We start from the raw sequence: 21,123 nt of genomic DNA on the forward strand, positions 1-21,123 counted from the left end.
TGGGGAGTGTGAAACCCACTTCTAAATCGGGTCTAATTCGAACTTGTGTAATGCCTGGTTCAAGTTCAAGTACTATATGTGTCACACCCCCATTTCTTGACCATGGGAAATATGATGGGAATACCCCCATATCCCAATCGAGATTCTTTGCTGTGACATATACATTAACCCGGCTTCTTATTCAGAAAATAAGAAGAGAACAGAGATTGGCGGAAGGACTTACATATAAAGATCACTTTAAATAAGGAACTCTAAGTGATACCATATAAATAATATAATGAATTCAGTCAAACACCAACAAAGCATTTAAAGAGATAACCAGTACTAAATACCGAAGGGTAAGAGAGAAGTAACAGGTGCAAAACATTATTACAGTCACCCAGGGATCCCTAAGTACCAAATAGTCAAACCAAGTTCGATACTCAAGTCCAAACTAGTAACCCTCCTGGGTGCAGTGATCACAAAGATAATCTGACGTCGGCTCTAGTTCTGGCTGAGCGCCCCAAGCCTCAAAGTCCTCCCCCAAGGGCAACGTCGAGTCTCCCCCAACAGTATCGGTAGTTCCTGTGACCACATCTAAAAACAAGGTTCCCGAGGGATGAGCTTACAAAGCCCAGTGAGCGATCAAACCAATCACAGTATATAAAATAGATACATCATCAATGCATGCTAAAGTATGCTCACCACACATGATGCATGAATGTTCTTAATCGATACCTCTTCCCCTAACATTGAGACTCTAAGTCGGTCGAGTACTACAATAACACGGGCAGCATCATCGCCTTACGATACCATAAGCGGATGGTAAATAACGGTGTCATAAGCGGATGGCAAGAAGCGGTGTCATAAGCGGATGACAATAACGGTACCATAAGCGGATGACAATAACGGTGCCATAAGCGTATGATACTAGCGGTGTCATAAACGGATGGTATTCCGACCATGTCAACCCCATGTTACCAAGGAAACCTATGAGACCGGACCCACTCACCGAGTTGTCTGCAAGCCCCCAATATAAACCTCGTCTTGGCATCACCGAAGTATGGCGATGACTTCACGGTGGGCTACCCTGAAATACGATCGGGACCCATGGGTTTGCCCGACACCTGCACCCCTGTCGGAAGGGTCGTAGTACCGGGTACATCCCTTCCTAGCCAACAGACAACCAATGAATGCAATGGTCATAAATACAATCCTACACCGTGCGAGTGTAATCTGAAGATTGAGTCCGCAGTACCTAATTCAGAGGTCACTACCTTCTCATTCTCCGGCTCACATCCACACCAAAGTAGTAATACGGCGAGTGTGATACCGAGATAACGGTCGGCCAGTCACACCCGAATCAATTCCACAATCCATCATAATAAATAATTATAAGTAAAGCATCCTATAATCTACACCTCCCCATAGTAGCATGATCAATATGTAAAGTCCATCACTTTCCACACATGAATAAACCCACCCCCATTCATTACGTATAACATAGGAGAGATAGTCATGCTTATGATACATAATTAATTCAACATGCACAACTAACCAGATGTCTAATGAGAAACACTCCATAAAATAGTTCAAGTGCTCAATCCACTCACAAAGTTTCACGCGCAGGAGAATAAGGATTCTTGTGCAATGTACGTCTGTCCCACACACGTACGTCAGCCTAACATGTTATAATAATAATGTGCAACGCGCGAGAGATGACCCCAACGAAGTCCCAAGGCTGAAACCAACAAAATAGGGCATTCTGGTCTTGGTGGACGATGTACTTTAGTACCAGGCGGATCATGCATCATCCCCCAATTGCATCGTCCACTAGAGTCCGAGAGAGCTTTCTTCAGTTCGAATGGCTCCCAAATTGGGGCCAAAGGTCAAGGGCTCTTCAGGGATAGCAAGGGGGGTACTGAGAGTTCCAAATGGAGCAATTAGGTTGGTGGTTGAGACCCTTGTTTGTACCCAATAGGTTGGAGCTTGATCCAAGCTCCCAACATCCATGGAAATGGTACCCAATTGGGGTTTCAAGCTACCTAAGCTAACGGTGAGAGATTGGCCCCTCCCTGAACATTAATTGGCTCAAACAAGTAGTAATCAGTGGGCTAGGTCTTTAAAAATGAAAAGCCCCTTGATAGAAGCATGGATTGGGTATCCACACATGAATTCCACATAGATTTGCATAGAAACAAGGTGGGAGAGATGGCTTACAATGAGTTCTAGCCAAGAGCAGCAAGAAGAGGAGTTCCTAAGCTGAGCTTGGACCCCAAACCAACCTCTCCATGGACTCCTACTCCTCTGGTGAGTGATTGGCTGGTTGGGGAAGAGAGGTAAGCTCAAGAATAGCTCCAATGGAGATGGAGGCCTCCTTCCCTTTCTCTTTCTTCTCCTTTCTTCCTTCTTCTCCCACCCAAGCTTGCTCTCCACATTTTTAGCTTTCCCTCAAGGGCTGGAGATGAGTGGAAATGAAGGAGAATAGGGTTTGGTTGGGTTATATAAGTGGCATAAGTCTTATTTAGCTTGGGGGTGAGTTTAAGGCTCACTAATGGGTTTACCTTTAAGGTGTAGCCCAAGTGGTTCTTAGGTTCATGACTTGTAACTAATAATGAGTCCTTGGGGTCCCAAATACCTAGACTCAATCCTTGGCTAAGCCTTGGGTCAAGGCAATGGTGAACCATGCGGCTATTAGCCTCACGAGAGACAATCTCGTACTGCGCGAGATCATGGGTTGGCGGCTCATGCATGATCCTCCAGTTCCCTACTGCATGATCCGCCAGTCCCAGACTTGGCAATTTAGGGCCCCCAAAATGCTTAGGCTTCTAGGGTGGGTCCCAATTACTGAGGGGATATTAAGGGCCATATCCATGGGTTGGCACACCATTTACCCAAGGGGTATAATTGGGACTCGACAATGTGAATGGTACGTACCTTCATCTCTCAGATGGGGGGGGGGGGTCTCGGGGGAAGGTTGACGTATGCAGAATCATCGATGAACCTTCCTCGATCCCTATCGAGAAACCTCTCATCGACTGGCTCACCACTCGACATGTCGAAGATCTTAAAGGTCAGCTTCACAGTAATGTTCCAGAGGTCACCAACATAATAGAGTTCCGCTCCTACACAAAGGTTTAAATTAGTAATGATTTGGTTACAGGTGTAACAATATGCACCTGCAATGTCGGCATTGTGTGTCGAGGAAATGGATCATTTCCTTTTTCATAATCTGTATCGATTAGTCGTATTGGTCAGACTGTCACCACAGGATGGTCATACCAGATAAAAGGTCATTTCTGCCCTGCAAGTCCCGCACATTCTAATTGAGTCAAATAACCCATGTCCTATATCATTGAGATTTAAATATCACTCGAATTATAAATTCTGATTTGACATCAGAACACACTAAAGTGTAGAAACACTTTATTTTAAAACCCATTCCATGGGGCCCTAGCTAAACAAACTCAAAGGGCCATCATATATATAACACTTAGCTTTGAGAATTCATTTCTCAAAGACTATTGTTGAAATCAGTTTTGGAAGGAGATGAAGCTAGGAGAGAAAGAGTTTGGAAACTCCTTGCTTAGGTTGCATGCTACCAAATCTTCTTCCTCACAGTGTTTATCAACTGTAGGTAACCCCCAACCCCTTCTTATAGCTTCAAATTCTGTTTGTGATCATCTATTAGTTCTATTTTGTTGTTCATAAGTTGCTACAACTAAATTCCTCAAATTCCCCTTCAATTCATTCTAATTCTTACTTGGATTTGTAATCGCATGTGTGATTCTTTGATCATGCATGCAATTAGTGCTAATTGATCCAAAACATGGGTTCACAATCTTCCCTAACCCCTCAGGGCTCTTAGGCCAGGTTTGGAGACCAAACCGATCAAATTCTACAAAAATGCAGGTTTTGTCAAGGACCGGATGGTCGAGGCCGACAATCCGGGTCCCTTCGACTTATATTTCTGCCCAGTTTGGGCTGGGTTTTGGATGCATGCCCTGTGTAGCCTATTCTAACCATTTTCAATGTCTTACTAGGGCCTTCCTACTACCTTAAATCACCTCTTTAATTTGGGGAAACTCTTCTATCTTCTTGGCTCATTCCAAGGTCTAAGGTGAGTTGGGGTTTGTCTTGGTTTTTGTGTTTTCCTATAATGATGCTTGCAATTGAATGAACCCTATCCATGCACCATGTATAATATCTAATTCTTACTTCTCATTTTATGAATCATGCAACCTTATTGTTAAATCTAGGTTCCATTTATGATTAATTAAAGTACGTCAATACTATGTGTTTATTATGCTTGCTAAAATTATTGTATTATGAGGCGTTAATTTCTTATGGATGTTTTTGTCAAGCATGATGGTTATGAACTCGAGAAGTTTTGGATATTTATTGAGAAATGGATCATGTCTTGATGTATATATAGTAATTCATGTGTCTTTGAGTGGACGTGTATATGGAACACGATGTACTCTTAGACACGACATGCCATCATTTAGAAAATGCATGGTTAGGTTGGAAACCTAAGCTACAACCCTTACCAGTAAAGGTTTAGATCTTTGGGTAATCAAGTACTCAATGGTTGGAGTAGGGGGTATACCAGGATCGGGTGTTCTTGATTATCGAGGTCTGCCCAAGGTTTGGTCTTGGGTGCCAAGTGTGGAGGTGGGCTCCTTATGGTAATGGTGAGGAAGTATTGTGGCGATGAAGAAGTGACCCAAGATGCGTTTGAGTCGATCTGATGGCTTGAACCTAGTGACTTAGCCTGTTTGCTAGGTGGATAATTTAAATATTTAATTTATTTATGCATCATTGGAATATTTATATATGTTTGTGTGATCTCCTCATGCTCCCTATGGGTTACCCTTGTGTTCCTGAGTAGACATATATATGGAACACGGTACACTCTTGAACATAGCATATCATCATATAGAACTCATGGTTAGGATAATTCTTCCCTAAGGCTCCGTTTGGAACCCAAAAGAAGAAAAGAAGATTCTCAAAATTTTCTTCGCTTTCATATTTTCTGATTGTTTGCTTAATAAATTTAAGAAAGAAAATTCTGTTTTAAAAAAAATAAAAAAATTATAAAAATTATAAAAGTTTTCTATCCAACACTAAAACTAATCTCGTCCTCCACACGAGGAATGGAGAGAAAACTGTTGCTCGACTCCTCCCCGAAATGAGCTCAAGCTCGAGTTCGATCTCCTTAATCTCTCCCACGGTAAGCATCTCTCTCAATCTCGATCTCCCTCATCTCTTCAATCTATCTCTCGAATTTCTCTCATCTCTCACCACAGAAGTCTGAAATCTTCATTTTCTACGCAGATCTCTTCAGATCTGAGTTGTTCGTCTCTTCTTTGCTCCCAAGCTTGTTTGTGACTCTTTTGCTTGATTTTTTGCGCTGTAGGTGAAGGCGAGCGAGGGCCATTGTAAGCTCATCGGTCATAACATTTGCAGTTCTCAATTAGAGCTTCGATGAGGAGTAAAGCCTTTCGCTTTTGAGGTATGCATTCCTTCCCCTTCTGCTTTCTCTTGAATACCTTCTTCTTCCCTACACTATTTTTCTTCTTCTGGTTTTTGGAGATTGGAGATCCAATCTAGCTGTTGATGGCCACTTTTCTCCTCATATTCCTATGTCTTATTATTTTTCAACTAATTTATACGATCAAGGGGCCTCTCAAGTAACCAATTTCTTATTAATTATTAGGCCAAATGCTCTGTCTGGGGTCACAGCTGCGCCCGAGATACATAGGGGTGGGCGAAATGACCACCCCACCCCCTGAATGGCCAGCCCATGTGTTTGGCGCGACTGTCTTTGCTACATAGAGAACATCAGCCCTAATTATTAATATCAAACTATGTTTCAGTGAGGGAGAGACTTTTAATCTTTCTTATTAGTTATTGAATTAGATTTCTGAATAAAATCTTAATTTCCTAGGTTAGCAATGTTTTGGATTGGAAATCCAAATCTTCAGTCTTGCCATAACTTATATTTTAATTGATATCGGGGTGTTGATTTATGTCCCTGTTTTGATTCTAGAGTCAAATAAGCTCTTTTCTTTGACTTGAGGGGATCCATAAAATTCCAATCTGGAAATTTGGGGTTATTTTCTTCATTGATTTATTGCTCTTTTCTCTTTTCTTCTTTCTTATATGTTGATTAATACAAGTCTAGTTCAAACACATTGTTGGGTCAAGAAATCGTTGAGCAGTCATGTGAGTGCCGTCACCTGCAAAAGGACCAAGGGGTCACCAGAGAGAACCGGTGTGGTTTCGGCCTAAGGCTCTCCGATGCCAAAGTGAGATCTCCTGAGCAAACAGATGAATAGAGATTATTCAAGTTGGGTTGAGGGTGTGAGATACCTCCTCTTTTATAGTAGTGCATGACGGAGTGGAGAGTCCCTAGTTGATGTGGAGTCTTCTTCGTAGATGGAAGAGTGAACCACGGAGTGGATAGGGTCCCTGAGTAGCAGGGCTCCTCCCTGGTTGGTTGTCTTCCCGTGAGACTTAGTGTCCCAATAGGGTTGTCCTTCTTGACGGATAGATCCTTCTACGTGGTAGATAGGGTCCCTGGTGCTTGAGTCCATTTAGGTTACGCAAGTGGTAGGTGAGGGCCCGGAGCCTTCGTGGTGGTGTGTATCTTGTTGGCGACGTGGTGGTCATGTAGTCCAGCTCGTACTTGCACCCTGTCGAGGTCCCAACTCTTCAGTGGATAAGGCCTGAGGGGGAAGGATGTACAAGTCAACATTGGCCCAAAGGGGATGACGCCCAAGTGTGGGTGATGCCCTAGTGGGTGGCGCTCAAGTGTGGGTGACTCCCTAGTGGGTGGCGCCCAAGTGTGGGTGACCCTCTAGTGGATTTCATGTTGTCGGTGTCCAGGTGATCTCCCACTGTTCCAGGACACGTGGTATCTTCTGATAGGTTGGGATGATTTGTGGTTCATCAGTTGCCCCCACTCTCTTGGAACAATGTGCTCAAGAGAGTCCTCCATACACTTGTAAATTATCCAGGGGGTTGGCAGCAAATAATTTCTCTCAAGGGGTAGGTCTACGAATTGGGGGGGTGAGGGAGTGGTTGTGGGTTCAAACCTCTCCTCTCACATCTTTTTACCTTTTCTCATTTTTTTTTTTTTTTTTTTTTTTAAATTTTTATAGAGACACATTCTCCTTTTCCCCATTCACTTTCCATTTCCACTCATTTCCTTTTCTCCTCTTGTCTTCTTCCTTTCACTTTTTTGCCTTTTGGCTCTTCTCTCCACCTTGTTTTTCTCCCTCTCTTGGTGTGCCCCCCCAAGTGTTTGTCACATGTCCTCCTTTGCCCATTAGCCTTGGGACTTGGTGTCTTGTGGCTTACCTTTGTGGTGCCTTGTGGCTTGCCTTTGTGGTGCCTTATGGCTTGCTTGTTCTTCGCCATCTGGCGTCCGTCGTACGCCCGCTTGTCTGACCCACCCGTCGCGCCCACAGACCTATCACGCCTATCGCGTCCTATCCGTCACGCCCGTCGTATCCGCGATCCATCACGCTTCGTCGCGCCCAATCTGTCACGCCCGTCCCCCCCGCGATCCGTCACGCTCGTCACGCCCATTTCGTCACGTCCATCGTGCCCTTGTGCGTCACGCCCATCGGGCCTGCTCCGTCATGTTCGTTGCGCCCCTTGTGCGTCACGCCCGTCGCACCCGCTCTGTCACGTCCATCACACCCCTTGTGCGTCAAGCTCATCGCACCCTATCGTGCCCGCTCGTGCGTCCTCACGCTCGCCTTATCACGATCATGGTCACAGTCACGGTCACTTGGTCATTTTTCTCTCTTTTTTTTTTTTTTTTTTTTTGAGGTATCTTTCCCTGATCAATTCACATGTTGGTGGTTACAAGTTGACATCCCTCTTCAGGCATTGGAGATTTGTTGCTTCGAGTAAGTAGCTTGATCCCTCCTTCTTCATTCATGTCCTCTCCTGACGACTCTGATCCGGCCATGGCCCCGCTTGAGTCTCCTGGGGGGTCTTTGTCTGGGTCGTCCTCCCCTGTGGGTACTACCTTTACCAGTGCCCTCTCCCCCTGCCAGTGATGGGGAGGAGGAGGTTCCTAGAGCCTCTGCTTCTAGTGTTAGTAGGGGTCGCAGGGTTCCCCGTGCTTCGTTTGGGGACCCTCATAATATGTTGGCCCAGACTGCTAGTGTCTTGACCGCCTCAGACCTAGCTTTCATCTGTCACGAGTTCCATATCTCCCCCGAGATCATTCTTCGTGTCCCCGGTCCTGACGACCGTGCCTACTCCCATAGAGCGGACGAGGTTTGCCTTTACCGTGTTTCCTTCACCTGCAGTCTTCGTCTTTCCGTCTCCCACTTTGTGGAGTTGGTCTTGGAGCACTGGTGCCTTACCCCTAGGCAGGTGGCGCCCAACTCATGGCAGATTATTTTAGGAGTGCATGTGTTTTTTGCCCGGGCGGGGCGTGCCGCCACTGTTCCCCTATTTTCATACTTCTATAAGCTGAGGAGGGGAGATGGTGGGTGTTACCACTTCGCCCGTCGTGTTCCCAAGGGGGCTCTTGCTACATTTGATTCTATTGCGAGAATTACCAACTCGGTGAAGCGCTGGAGGGATCGCTTCTTTTTTGTTACGGTCCCTCGATGTGCGTTGCGGTCTACCTGGGAGGTCGTTGATATCAAGGGGGTGAACAACCCTCTCGCGCTGAGTGACTCTGAGCTCGACACCTTCCGACAGTGTCAGGGACGTGATTCGTTCGACGTCCATCAGTTGGATTTCAAAGCCTTCTTGTGCCTTTGGAAGTTGAGTCCTGCTAAGATTTTTCCTTTTTTGCTTGCATCCACGTTTATCTTCTAATTTGTCAGCGGTTTGACTTATCCTGTGGTATTGGTTTGATGTTGTTATGTAGTGAGTACACGGCCAGACCTCGATGTTTACCGGTCCCGCATGCAGAGGAAGGGCTCTTCGATCATTCCTCATGAGAGTGGTTCTGGTTCTAGAGCTGCTGGTGTCAACGTTCCCCGTTCCCTGCTCCTTCTTCTCTGGCGGTCGCTGGGACCAAGCGGAGGGGTGGTCCGGACTCTTCCAATGTGACGAGGTCCGGCGTATGTGTCATTTTTCCACGCTCTTCTTCTTCCGTCGTTACTGCTTCAGGACCTCCTGCTCCGCTTCCCACTGTTGCTCCCCCAGGGCCTTCTATTCTATCCCCCTCTACAGGGAAGGGGGTGAGTTCTTCTTCGGTCGGCACGGCTGTCGATCCGCCCGTCGCTTCATTGCTGGTGCTTTCCTTGGACCTTGAGGAGGGTGCGACACTGTCTGGGCAAGGCGTGCCCCGGGAGTGGTTGGATAAGGGGAGGCTCCCTACTATGAGTTTAGCCCTACAGGGGCTTAGTGACGTGTGTCTGGCACAAACCCTCTATCATGACATGGCCTCTGTGAGTTATTCTTCTCATTCTCTTTACGTCATTGCCTCTCTTGTACTTGGGGTGTTTACTGTCTGCTATGTTGGTGATAGGTCCATCATCGTGTTACTGAGGCGGTGCTTCGACTGGAGGGTCATGCCTTCCATGAGATCTAGATAAAGCGTGCACTGTGGAACGTGGAAAGGGAGCTTCAGGGGCATATGGCTGCCCGCGAGAGGGCTAAGGCACGCGAGTGGAGTGTGTCAGAGGAGCTCGAGGTGGCATCTAGGAAGCTCGTGGTGGTGTCCGAGGAGCTCCGAGTGGCATCTACTGTGGCGACCGAGAGTTCGACTAGAGTCCGCGCCCTAGAGGAGGAGGTCCATGCATTAAGGGAGAGTCGTGAGGTTGAGTTGTCAGTGGCTGGGGAGTGAGCTGTGGCTGAGTTCCGGGGGTCTCTGGCGATGATAGACTTGTTCCATGAGAGTACCCAGGACGTATATGAGGGGGGTGTCCGTGATTTGGCGACTCGTGTTTTGAAGGAGACCCCTGGCTACAATTTCTCGAGATTCTCTAAGTTTGTCTCGGTGCTCTCTGCGATGACTAACGCTCCCACTGGGGATGATGCTGCTGTGCCTGGAGCGAGTGCAGTCTTGCCTGAGGAGACCGTGGCCTTGCTTGAGGAGAGCGTGGCCGTTCCTGGGGAGAGTGTGGGTCATCTTCCTGAGGACGACATGATGTCCCCCACAGGGTCCGACGTGACTCCTCCCGTCGACGCCCCATGATTTTATATGTATTTGTGAACAGCGACCTTTAAGATTTTGAACTTGGCTGTACTTGTGATTCCCGTCGCTTGTAGTGGATTTATTTTCCTTCTACTTGCCTTCTTGCTATGTAGGATCTTGATGGTCTTCGGTCCCTGACAGTCGAGGGATGCAGGTGGCCTCCTGCCGTACTGGTTGTCGGACCTTGGTGGTCGTTGGGCCTGGGTGGCCTTATGCCGTGGTAGCCTACAGGCCTTGGTGGTCAGCGGTCCTGGGTGGCATTATGCCTTGGTGGTCATCAGACCTTGGTGGCATTACGCCTTGGTGGCCTACGGGCCTTAGTGGCATTACGCCTTGGTGGTCAGCGGACCTTGGTGGCCTACGGGTCTTAGTGGCATTATACCTTGGTGGTCAGCGGACCTTGGTGGCCTTACACCTTGGTGGTCAGCGGACCTTGGTGGCATTACGCCTTGGTGGTCAGCGAACCTCGGTGGCATTACGCCTTGGTGGTCAGCAGACCTTGGTGGCCTTACGCCTTGGTGGTCAGCGGACCTCAGTGGCATTACGCCTTGGTGGTCAGTGGACCTTGGTGGCATTACACCTTGGTGGTCAGCGGACCTCGGTGGCATTACGCCTTGGTGGTCAGCGGACCCTGGTGGCATTACGCCTTGGTGGTCAGCGGACCTTGGTGGCATTACTCCTTGGTAGCCTACGTGCCTTAGTGGCATTACACCTTGGTGGTCAGCGGACCTTGGTGGCCTTACGCCTTGGTGGTCAGCGGACCTCGGTGGCATTACGCCTTGGTGGTCAGCGGACCTTGGTGGCATTACGCATTGGTGGCCTATGGGCCATAGCGATCATCGGACCTGGGTGGTCTTACGCCTCGGTGGTCATCGGACCTTGATGGTAGTCGGCCAACAAGCAGGAGTAGACAAGTGTATCCCAATTTCCCAATATAAATTTCAAATAAAATTTTCAAAGAACTCTTGAAAATCCAAATCTACTATGTATCATGGCTGACTGCCGACTCTACTACTACTACTTGGCTGACTGGTGACTCTGCTACTCCTACTGCTGCTAGTGTTTCTCTTACTGGTAGTACTTCTTCAGGTGTTCTAAGTTCCAAGTGCGCTCTACCTTCTTACCCCCCTGAGTCTTCAAGTGGTAGGTCCCTGGACGTATCTGCTTAGAGACTATGTATGGTCCTTCCCAGTTGGCTGATAGCTTTCCTTCTTTCCTTGGCTGGGAAGCACTAGCCCTTCTCAGGACCAGATCTCCCTGGTGGAACAACCTCTCTCTTACCCTGGTATTATAGTATTTGGCGGTTCGTTGCTGGTAGGCTACATTCCTTAGGAGTGCTTTCTTTCGAACTTCATCAATGAAGTCTAGGTTCGCCCGTAGTCCATCAACGTAGGTGCGCTCGTTGAAGTGTAGGACTCAATGGGACATAGCGAGGACTTCGACTGGTGCTAGTGCCTCTGTGCCATATGCCAGGCAGAATGGGCTCTCCCCTGTGGGTGTCCTGACTGTGGTCCGGTACGCCCACAGTACACTTGGTAGTTCCTCAGTCCACTTCCCCTTAGCGCCCTCTAGCCTCTTCTTGACCCCTTCTAGTAATGTTCTATTGGTCACCTCCACCTGACAATTGGCCTGTGGGTAAGCTACCGAGACAGGCTGATAGTCGATGTTGTAGCTCTAATAGAATGCCCTGAACTTGGGGTTATCGAACTATTTTCCGTTGTTCGATACTAGGATTTGTGGGACGCCGAATCTGTAGATGACTTCATCGAGGATGAATTTCTCCATTTCACTCTCCTTTATCTTGGCCAAGGGCTTAGCCTCGACCCACTTGGTGAAGTAGTCAATGGCGACGACTAGGTACTTCCTGTTTCCTAATGTTGCCGTGAAGTCGCCTAGGATATCCATACCTCACAAGGCAAAGGGTATGGGGTAGAGGATTGATGTCAGTTTGGTGGCGGGTAGATGGGGTACTGGGGCGAATAACTGACACTGCTCGCACTTCTTGACATACTGTATGGCCTCCTCTTGCATTCGTGGCCAATAGAGTCCCTGGCGGAGGACCTTGTAGGCTAGGGCTCGTCCTCCCATGTGGCTACCGCATATCCCCTTGTGGACTTCTGTCAGGCCGTACTCGGCTCCCTTGGGTCCCAGGCACCAAAGTAGTCGTGCTGTGACGCCCCACTTGTATAGCACCCCGTCCAAGACGGTGTACTTTACAGCTCTCATCCTTATTTTCCTTGTCGCGATCTTGTCTTCTGGTAAGACATCGTTCTACAAGTAGTTAAGTATAGGGTCCATCCAGCTAGGCCCTTCTTCGATGGCATTGACCTGCTTCTCTTGGTACGTTTGTTCATGTAGTGCTTCAATGTACACCACCCCTACCAGGTTCCGAAATTCATCATTGGCTAGCCTGGATAGAGCATCAGTGACGGTGTTCTCGATCCTGGGAACGCGAACCATCTCGAACTTTATGAACCCCTCGATCAATGACCGAGCATGTGCTAGGTATGCCGCCATTTGCTCATCCTTTGCCTCATATTCTCCATTCACCTGGTTTACTATGAGTTGGGAGTCACTTCGGATGGATAGGTGTGTTACTTGGATGGCCTTGGCCACCCGGAGCCCAGTCAATAGTGCTTCATACTCTGCTTCATTGTTGGATGCCGGGAAGGTGAATCGAAGTGCATACTAGATCCGGAATCCCTCGGGGCTGGTGAGTATGAGGCCTGCCCCACTTCCTATTGCATTACTTGAACCATCCACGAACATCGTCCATGATCCGCAGTCCTGTTCCTCTAGTTCCTCTTCCTCTGGTTCAATCTTAGATAGGGTGTACTCGGTGACGAAGTCCACCAGAGCTTGACCTTTGATGGCTGTCCGGGGTTGGAACCTGATGTCGTGTTCACTCAGATCTACCGCCCAGGCCACCAGTTGCCCAGAGACGTCTAGCTTATGTAGCACCTTCTTCAGAGGTAAGTCGGTGAGGACCCTGACGGTATGGGCTTGGAAGTATGGTCGTAACTTCCTGGCTGCTACCACTAGTGCGTAGGCTACCTTCTCGATCCTGGTGTACCTGGTCTCTGCGTCAATCAGAACATGGCTGACATAGTAGATAGGTCTCTGGACCTTGCCTTCCTCTTTCAGGAGTACTGCGCTTACGACGATCAGGGTGGCAGCTAGGTAGACCTGTAGGTCGTCGTTGGGTTTTGGTATCCCCAGCAGTGGCGGGCTCTCCAGGTACTCCTTCAGTTGTTCAAATGCCTTCTGGCACTCCTCTGTCCACGTGAAGTCCTTTGGACTTCTGAGGTTCTTCAATGTCTTGAAGAACGGCAGGTACTTGTCGCCCGACCGTGACATGAACCTCGAAAGGGCTGCGACCCTTCCTTTCAATCTCTGTACCTCTCTGACTTTCTGAGGGGGTGCCATCTCCTGGATGGCCTTGATCTTGGATGGGTTGGCTTCTATTCCTCGTACTGAGACCATGAACCCCAGGAATTTTCCTAACGTTACCCCGAAGGCACACTTTACGGGGTTCAGCTTTATCTGGTTCTTTCTCAATACTGTAAAGGCTTCCTCTAGGTCAGTGAGGTACTGGTGGGCTTGGACGCTTTTCACGAGCATGTCATCCACGTACACCTCCATGTTGCGCCCAATTTGTTCCTCGAACATCTTGTTGACCATCCTCTGGTAAGTGGCCCCTGCATTCTTTAGCCCGAACGGCATGACACGGTAGCAATAGTTCTCCTGGTCCATCCGGAATGCCGTGAAGGGGTCATCGTCCTCATGCATAAGGATCTGGTTGTACCCCGAGTAGGCGTCCATGAAGCTCAACATCTCATGGCCAGCGGTAGCATCGATCAGCAAGTCAATACTGGGTAGGGGGTACTCATCCTTCGGGCATGCTTTGTTCAGGTCGGTGTAGTCGACGTACATCCTCCACTTTCCATTAGGCTTAGGTACCATGACCACGTTCACGAGCCAGGTGGGGAACTTCTCTTTTCGGATGAACCCCGATTGGCTCAGTTTCTCTACCTCTTCTTTGATGGTTGCCTGTCGGTCGAGGGTGAAGTTACATCTTTTCTGCTGGATGGGCTTATTGGTCGGATCGATGTGCAACCAGTACTCTGCTATGGAGCGTGGTATGCCTGGCATGTCAGAGGTCGACCATGCGAAGACATCCATGTTGGCTTGGAGGAGGTGCCCAAGGTCGTTCTTCTGCTCGTCTCTCAATATTCAGCCTATCTGCACAACCTTGGACGGGTCATCCTTGCTGAGTGGCCATGGGATGAGGTCCTCCACCGGTCTACCTCTCCTCTCCATCAGTTCATCTCTCTGGTCGCTAACCAGGTTCTCTAGGCAGAGTGCCATTCCTTAGGTGTTGCCATTGTTCTTCTTTATGAAGGTCGCATAGCACTCCCTTGTTTTCTTCTGATCTCCTCGGACCTCACCTACCCCATTATTGGTGAGGAACTTCATCTTCAGGTGGAGTGGTGATACGACCCCTCTGAGGGCTATCAGGGATGGTCGCCCTAGGAGGCCGTTGAATGACACCATGGACTTGACAACCATGAAGTTCACCATGATCGTCACTTATTGAGGGTGTACTCAGAAGGTGACTGTTAACTCTATGGTGCCTCTGATGGAGGCAGTCGCGCCCGAGAATCCATGGAGGTAGGTAGGTTCCAGCTTGATCTGATCGTCCCCGAAACCAAACTATCGGTACGCATCCAAGGAGAGTACGTCTACAGATGCCCCTGTGTCTATCAGTACCCTGTGTACAGGTCAGTTGGTTACCTCCACCTGTACCACCAGGGCATCCTCATGTGGGAAGCTTAGTCCTTCCAGGTCTTCATCCGAGAAGGAGATCACTGTCTCAGCCTTGACTATCTTGCTTGGCTTCTCTGTAACTCCCACAAACCGGGCATGGGCTTTGGCCTTCCTGGTGGACTCCTACCCCGGTCCTCCTAGTATGGTGAGGATGGGGGCTCCCTTGGTGCAACTAGGCTCTACTGCATCTCTCCGCTCTTCTGGGTGGTCCCGATCTGTTCTCCTTTCTTCTCTTCTAGGTCCTTCTATGTCTTTGTCACGGCCCTTATCACCCTGACCCGAACGGCCATCACATCTTCCTCTAATGTACTTATTCAAACTCCCTGCTTTCACAAGGCCCTCTATCTCCCTCTTAAGTTGGTAGCAGTCCTCTGTATCATGCCCATTCTCCTTGTGGAAGAGACAGTACTTGTTAGAGTTATGCTTCTCTGGTCCAGCTAACATGGGTCGTGGCCAACAGAGTAGGTCACAGTCTTGAATCTGCATGAGTATCTGGGACCTGGTGGTATTCAGTGGTGTGAACTCAGGGCTGCCTGCTCTTTCACTCTTCTCTGGTCGACGGTCTGTCTGCCTAGATGGGCGGTCATCCTTCTCTTGGCGATGCTCGGTCCTGGACCACTTACTTTCTTTACGGTCATCTGGTGTTGACCTCTTGCTGTCTTATGGCTTGGCCTAGATCACCTTCTTCCTGGCCTACAGCACCTTGGCCATGTTGGCAAATTCATTACACCGCTCTAGGAGCTCCTTCATGGTCCTGGTCTGGTGACGTGCCAGGTCCTTGATCAGGTCCAGGTCCCTGATGCCCCCTGCCAAGGTAGCATGCTGGGTCTAGTCGTCCAAGTCTCGAACTTCTAAGGACTCATTGGTGAACCTGCTGACATATTCCCTGAGAGATTCCCCAAGGTTCTGTACCACGTTCAGTAGATTGACGGTGGTCTTCTTTTGTTTGATGCTGCTCTAGAAGCGGGTGACAAATTGTTCACATAACTCTGCGAATGAACCTATGGACCTCAATCGTAGCCTGGAGAACCAAGAGCTAGCTACACCCTTGAGGGATGCAGGGAATGCTGACAGGAGATGACGTCTAATCCCCCATATAGGGTTATCATCCCATTGAAGTAGTTGATATGGTCGTTAGGGTCGGTGGTACCACTGTAGAGCTCAAAGGTAGGAAACCTGAACCTGGAGGGGAGGGTGGCAGACATGATCTCCGTGGAGAACGGATGCTGACCTGGTATGGAATGTGTCTCGCCCTTGGTCTACCTCTTCAACCCTTCCAGCTTCTCATCCAGGTCGCGCAGTCTTCGATCTAGCTCCTCATCTCGTGTCTGTCCTTCATGCCTGGTAGGACGTTCACTGCGACCTCGTTCCCATCCTCTCCTTGAAGTTCCCTCCCGCCTTGAGTGCTGGCGGGATGGTTAGTGGTCGCGCCATGATGAACCCTGGCGCGAAGGTGAGGGGCTCTCCTCCCTGTAGGTCCGGCTACGTGGTGGTATAGGACTTCCTCCCAGTCGACCTTCGAACATAGGCCTCCGGATGGATCTCTCCAGGCTTGGTACCCTTATCCTTGGTGTTGGTGTCCTCCCACGCTCTGACCTTACTAGGAGGTCTGCTGTTCTTCTGGGATGTTGGGATGGATCCCCCTGCTGGTGTACAAGACTTGCTTGTCCTACAACTCTCCCCGATCTGTCACCCCTGGGAAAAGACCTCCTAGGGTTTAATTCTTGTCGTGGTACAGGCTCTGCTCTTAGTGATGACGATGTTCTGCGACGGTGGGATGTCGCCTGCTGCCTCAGGTAGTCTTGAAACAGTCGCTGTTAATCGAGGATTTATCTCTGCAGGTCGTTAATCTGACCCATGGTGGCTGGTGCATTGGGGTCAGGTACCACCTCTACCACTACATCGTTCGCATCATTGTTGTTGGGCTCGTCGATCGCAACTTGGTCATCATGTGAGATCTCTTCCTCCAGGGGGACATGGTCTTGGTCATTGGCTCTACACCGAGAGCACTCTGGAGGGGGTGATCCATTCCTTGCAACGTTGTTGGTGGAGGCAGCGGTTTTCCTTCGTGGCGGCATTGTATGAGTATGGAAGCGAGCTAGTAGGTGTAATGGCTAGCATCGTTCCCACAGACGGTGCCAATTTGTTGCATCAAGAAATCATTGAGCGGTCCTGCAAGTGTCATCACCTGTAAAAGGACCAAGGGGTCACTAGAGAGAGTTGGTGTAGTTCCGGCCTAGGGCTCTCCGATGCCAAAGTGAGATCTCCTGAGCAAACAGATGAATAGAGATTATTCAAGATGGGTTGAGGGTGTGAGATACCTCCTCTTTTATAGCGGTGCATGGCGGAGTGGAGAGTCCCTAGTTGATGTGGAGTCTTCTTCGTAGATGGAAGAGTGAACCACGGAGTGGATAGGGTCCCTGAGTAGCAGGGTTCCTCCCTGGTTGGTTGTCTTCCCGTGAGACTTAGTGTCCCAATAGGGTTGTCCTTCTTGACGGATAGATCCTTCTACGTGGTAGATAGGGTCCCTAGTGCTTGAGTCCATTTAGGTTACGCAAGTGGTAGGTGAGGGCCCCCAGCCTTCGTGGTGGTGTGCATCTTAATGGCGACGTGGTGGTCATGTAGTCTAGCTCGTACTTGCACCCTGTTAAGGTCCCAACTCTTCAGTGGATAAGGCCTGAGGGGGAAGAATGTACAAGTCAACATTGGCCCAAAGGGTATGACGCCCAAGTGTGGGTGCGCCCTAGTGGGTGGCGCTCAAGTGTGGGTGACTCCCTAATGGGTGGCGCCCAAGTGTGGGTGACCCCCCAGTGGATCTCATGTTGTCGGTGTCCGGGTGATCTCCCGCTGTTCTAGGACACGTGGTATCTTCTGATAGGTTGGGATGATTTGTGGTTCATCACACATAAAAAAAAGGGTTATAAACTATAAATTCAATGTTTATGTACTCCATATGTTATCTGACCTATATTTCTCTTTGTTGGTAGTTTGATTTCTTTTCTTTTTTTTTGTCTCTTTTCCTTATGTTTTTAGCTTTTCCATAGAAATGAAATTTGTATCTTAACTGCCATTTAATTTTTTAGCTTTTTTTGATATGCCTAATGATGGATAGTAGTGAATGGTAGTCATAGTAATTGTGTGTTGTTTAATGGTAGCCATAGTAGTTGTGTGGTGTTTTCTTTTCTGGTTGGTTTGGGCGTGGGGTGGAGGGGATGTCCGTGGGGACTAGTTTTGTTTAGATATTCCTATTTGACTGTTGTGAATCTCATTTATTTGATTATAACATTGTTTTTTGAACTTGTTTTGTTTGGTTAGTCTAAAAGAAAACCCAAATACTTGGACTCACAAAACTTTCTCCACTGTTCTTTTTAAATTCTAAAATCACTCCTCTTGGAACAATGGGTGAGTCAGCCCAAGATTGGATCTACCCATCTTCTCATACCCCATTCCCAAGAGCACATTGATTTGGTCAAACCCTTTTACTATTTAGAGTAGCAAGTAACCACCACTAAAGTCAATGGGAATTTACGAAAATTGTTACATCCGTAACCAAACTTATACTAATTTAAACTTGTGTATAGGGGCGGAGCTCTAATATGTTGGGGACCTCTGGAACATCACCATGAAACCAACCTATAGGGTCTTCAATATGTCGAATGGCGAACCTGTTGAGGAGAAGTTCCTCGATAGGATTCAAGGAAGGTTCATCAACGATTCCACACATGTCAACCTTCCCCTAGAACTACCCTCCTTGGAGGAATGAAGGTATGTTCATTTTACATTATTATATTTCCAATTATGCCCTTGGGAAATTGGGTGTGCCAACCCTCTTGATTGATGTCTATTATTACCCACCTCGCTTGTTTGGACCCACTCAAGAGGCCCTAACCCTGTAAGACCTTCAAGGCTGTCATTTGGGGCTGACGGCTCTTACAGCAAGATATCTGGCGGATGATGCATAAGCCGCCAGTACATGAGCCGCCAGATGTCGAAATGCTTCTCTGTGAAGCTAAGACCAGCTTGGTTCGACCATGCCTTAGCCTAGGGCTTAGCCATTGCCTATTTTAGGCTATTTGGGACCCAAATGACTCAACTAGACCCTAAACCCATAAACCTATAGTCTATTTGGGTTCACCATGTACCAAACCCATTTTGGTCCTTAAAACCATTCCCAAACCAAACAAGGCCTAAGCTACTTTGCTAAACCCAGCCAAAACCCTACTCTCTCTTCATTTCTCTCATTTCAATACACCAAGAAGAGGGAAAAACGTGGAGAGCAAGAAAGGAAGAGAGAGGGTGCTAGAAGGAAGAAGGGAGGTTCCACCTCCATTGAAGACCCATTGGAGCTCACCTTGCCCTCCTAGCTAGCTGCCTCCATCCTTGGCTCTTGGAGCTTGTGGGAATAACTATTTGGAGCTCCATTTCAGCCATTGAAGGTTCCCACTTGGCAGTTCTAGCTCACTACTTGGTAAACCCTCCAAGCTTAGTGATTTCATAGCTAGTACATGCTTAGATTTGATTGGAATCCATTCAATCTTGCATCTAATCTTGGGGCTTTTCATACTTGATGATAGATCTGTCTAATTACATGCCTACTGCATCAATTGGAACCCTAGGTTGGGCTATTCTCAGTCCTATGGCTATAGTGCCATGAAAGCCTCATTATGGAACTCCATTTTCATGGATTTTGGTGTTTGGGTCAAGTCTTGCTTGGTGGATCCTAATTGGATCAAAACTAAGGGTAGGATAGCTTAATTAGAGATCCTTAGTATCCCCACACTGACCCCTGATGGCTATTTGGCCATTAACCAAAGTTTGGCAGCAATCCATGCCAAATCCTGAATTCTCGGACACTGACGGGACGATGCAGCAGGTGGCTGATGCATGAGCTGCCAGGAAATACAGAGCATGAGCCGCCTAGTGTAAAATGTTGTCATTTTGGGGTTTGAACCCCAGACCTCTTCTCACTTGTTGTACACCTGTATATTGTCATGTTAGACTAGTATACAAGTACGGGAGGAGCGTGCACTATGCAAGAGCAAAAGATACCTATACTTCGACTGTGAGTGGATTGAACACTTGAACTATTTTATGGTGTGTTTCTCACTAGGCATCAAACTAGTTGTGCATGTTGATTTGGATGAATGATATGTATGATTGATCCAACCTTGTCTTGTCTATTAATAGAATTGGGTATTAAACGTAATGAAACATGATCAGTTATGCACGATGCTATATATGAGAATGAGATATGGTTAGCATAGGATATTTTATATATAAAATTCTTTACAATGATTGATTGATGGATTTGATTTGGGGGGTGACCGGCCGACCATTATTTTGGTATCACACCCACCATATGTTAGTGGCGGCGGAAGCGATGGGATTCTCATGTAATCGCAAAATTTTATGAGCATGCAAGGATCTCAATAAACACATTAATGTACTAACCTCAAGGGGAGAGCAAGGTCACCTAAAACACTCAAATGGTGTGTTTCTCCAAAGAAATGCAACACTTGAAGAAAATCTCCCAAGCTTGCTTCACCTCCAATGGCCAGTAGTGCTTGAGGAAGAAGAAGACTCTCTTTTTCTCTCTCTAAGCTCTCTCACAATTTTGTGCAAATTATTCTAATGATTTTTCCTCTATCATCATCAAATCATCATTGACCTTAGGTCTCTTTATATATATAGAGACCTAATTGAAGAGGTGGCAAACCTATGGTCCGGATCTAACCAAGTGGTGTGATCCTAAAGGGCATCCCATAAGATTATCCTAAATTGCACATAAGAACAAAATTTATCCAAAATCATAGTAAAGGACGATCCTACCAAGGCATAACCTGAAAAACCCCTTACGGTAGGTAATTTTATTACATTTTCTCCCCACACTACTAATACCTATAATGGGCCATTGCAACCATGGAATAAATCTCACCACCACAATTTCGATCCATTATAATTTATCACAAGAGTATGGAGGACTTTGATTGGTCATAAAACTCTTTGAAAACTCTTTTCCAAAATACATTTAATTTAATATCAATAAAATAAAATACTCTTTGCAAACACTTTACCAAATACCAAGGCCTTGGATTTGGCACAATCAAATCCGTTCACTCTCTATTTGGTGTTCTCCCTTT

The sequence above is a fragment of the Telopea speciosissima genome, chromosome 3 (genome assembly GCF_018873765.1).
Source record: "Telopea speciosissima isolate NSW1024214 ecotype Mountain lineage chromosome 3, Tspe_v1, whole genome shotgun sequence".
NCBI lineage: Eukaryota > Viridiplantae > Streptophyta > Magnoliopsida > Proteales > Proteaceae > Telopea > Telopea speciosissima.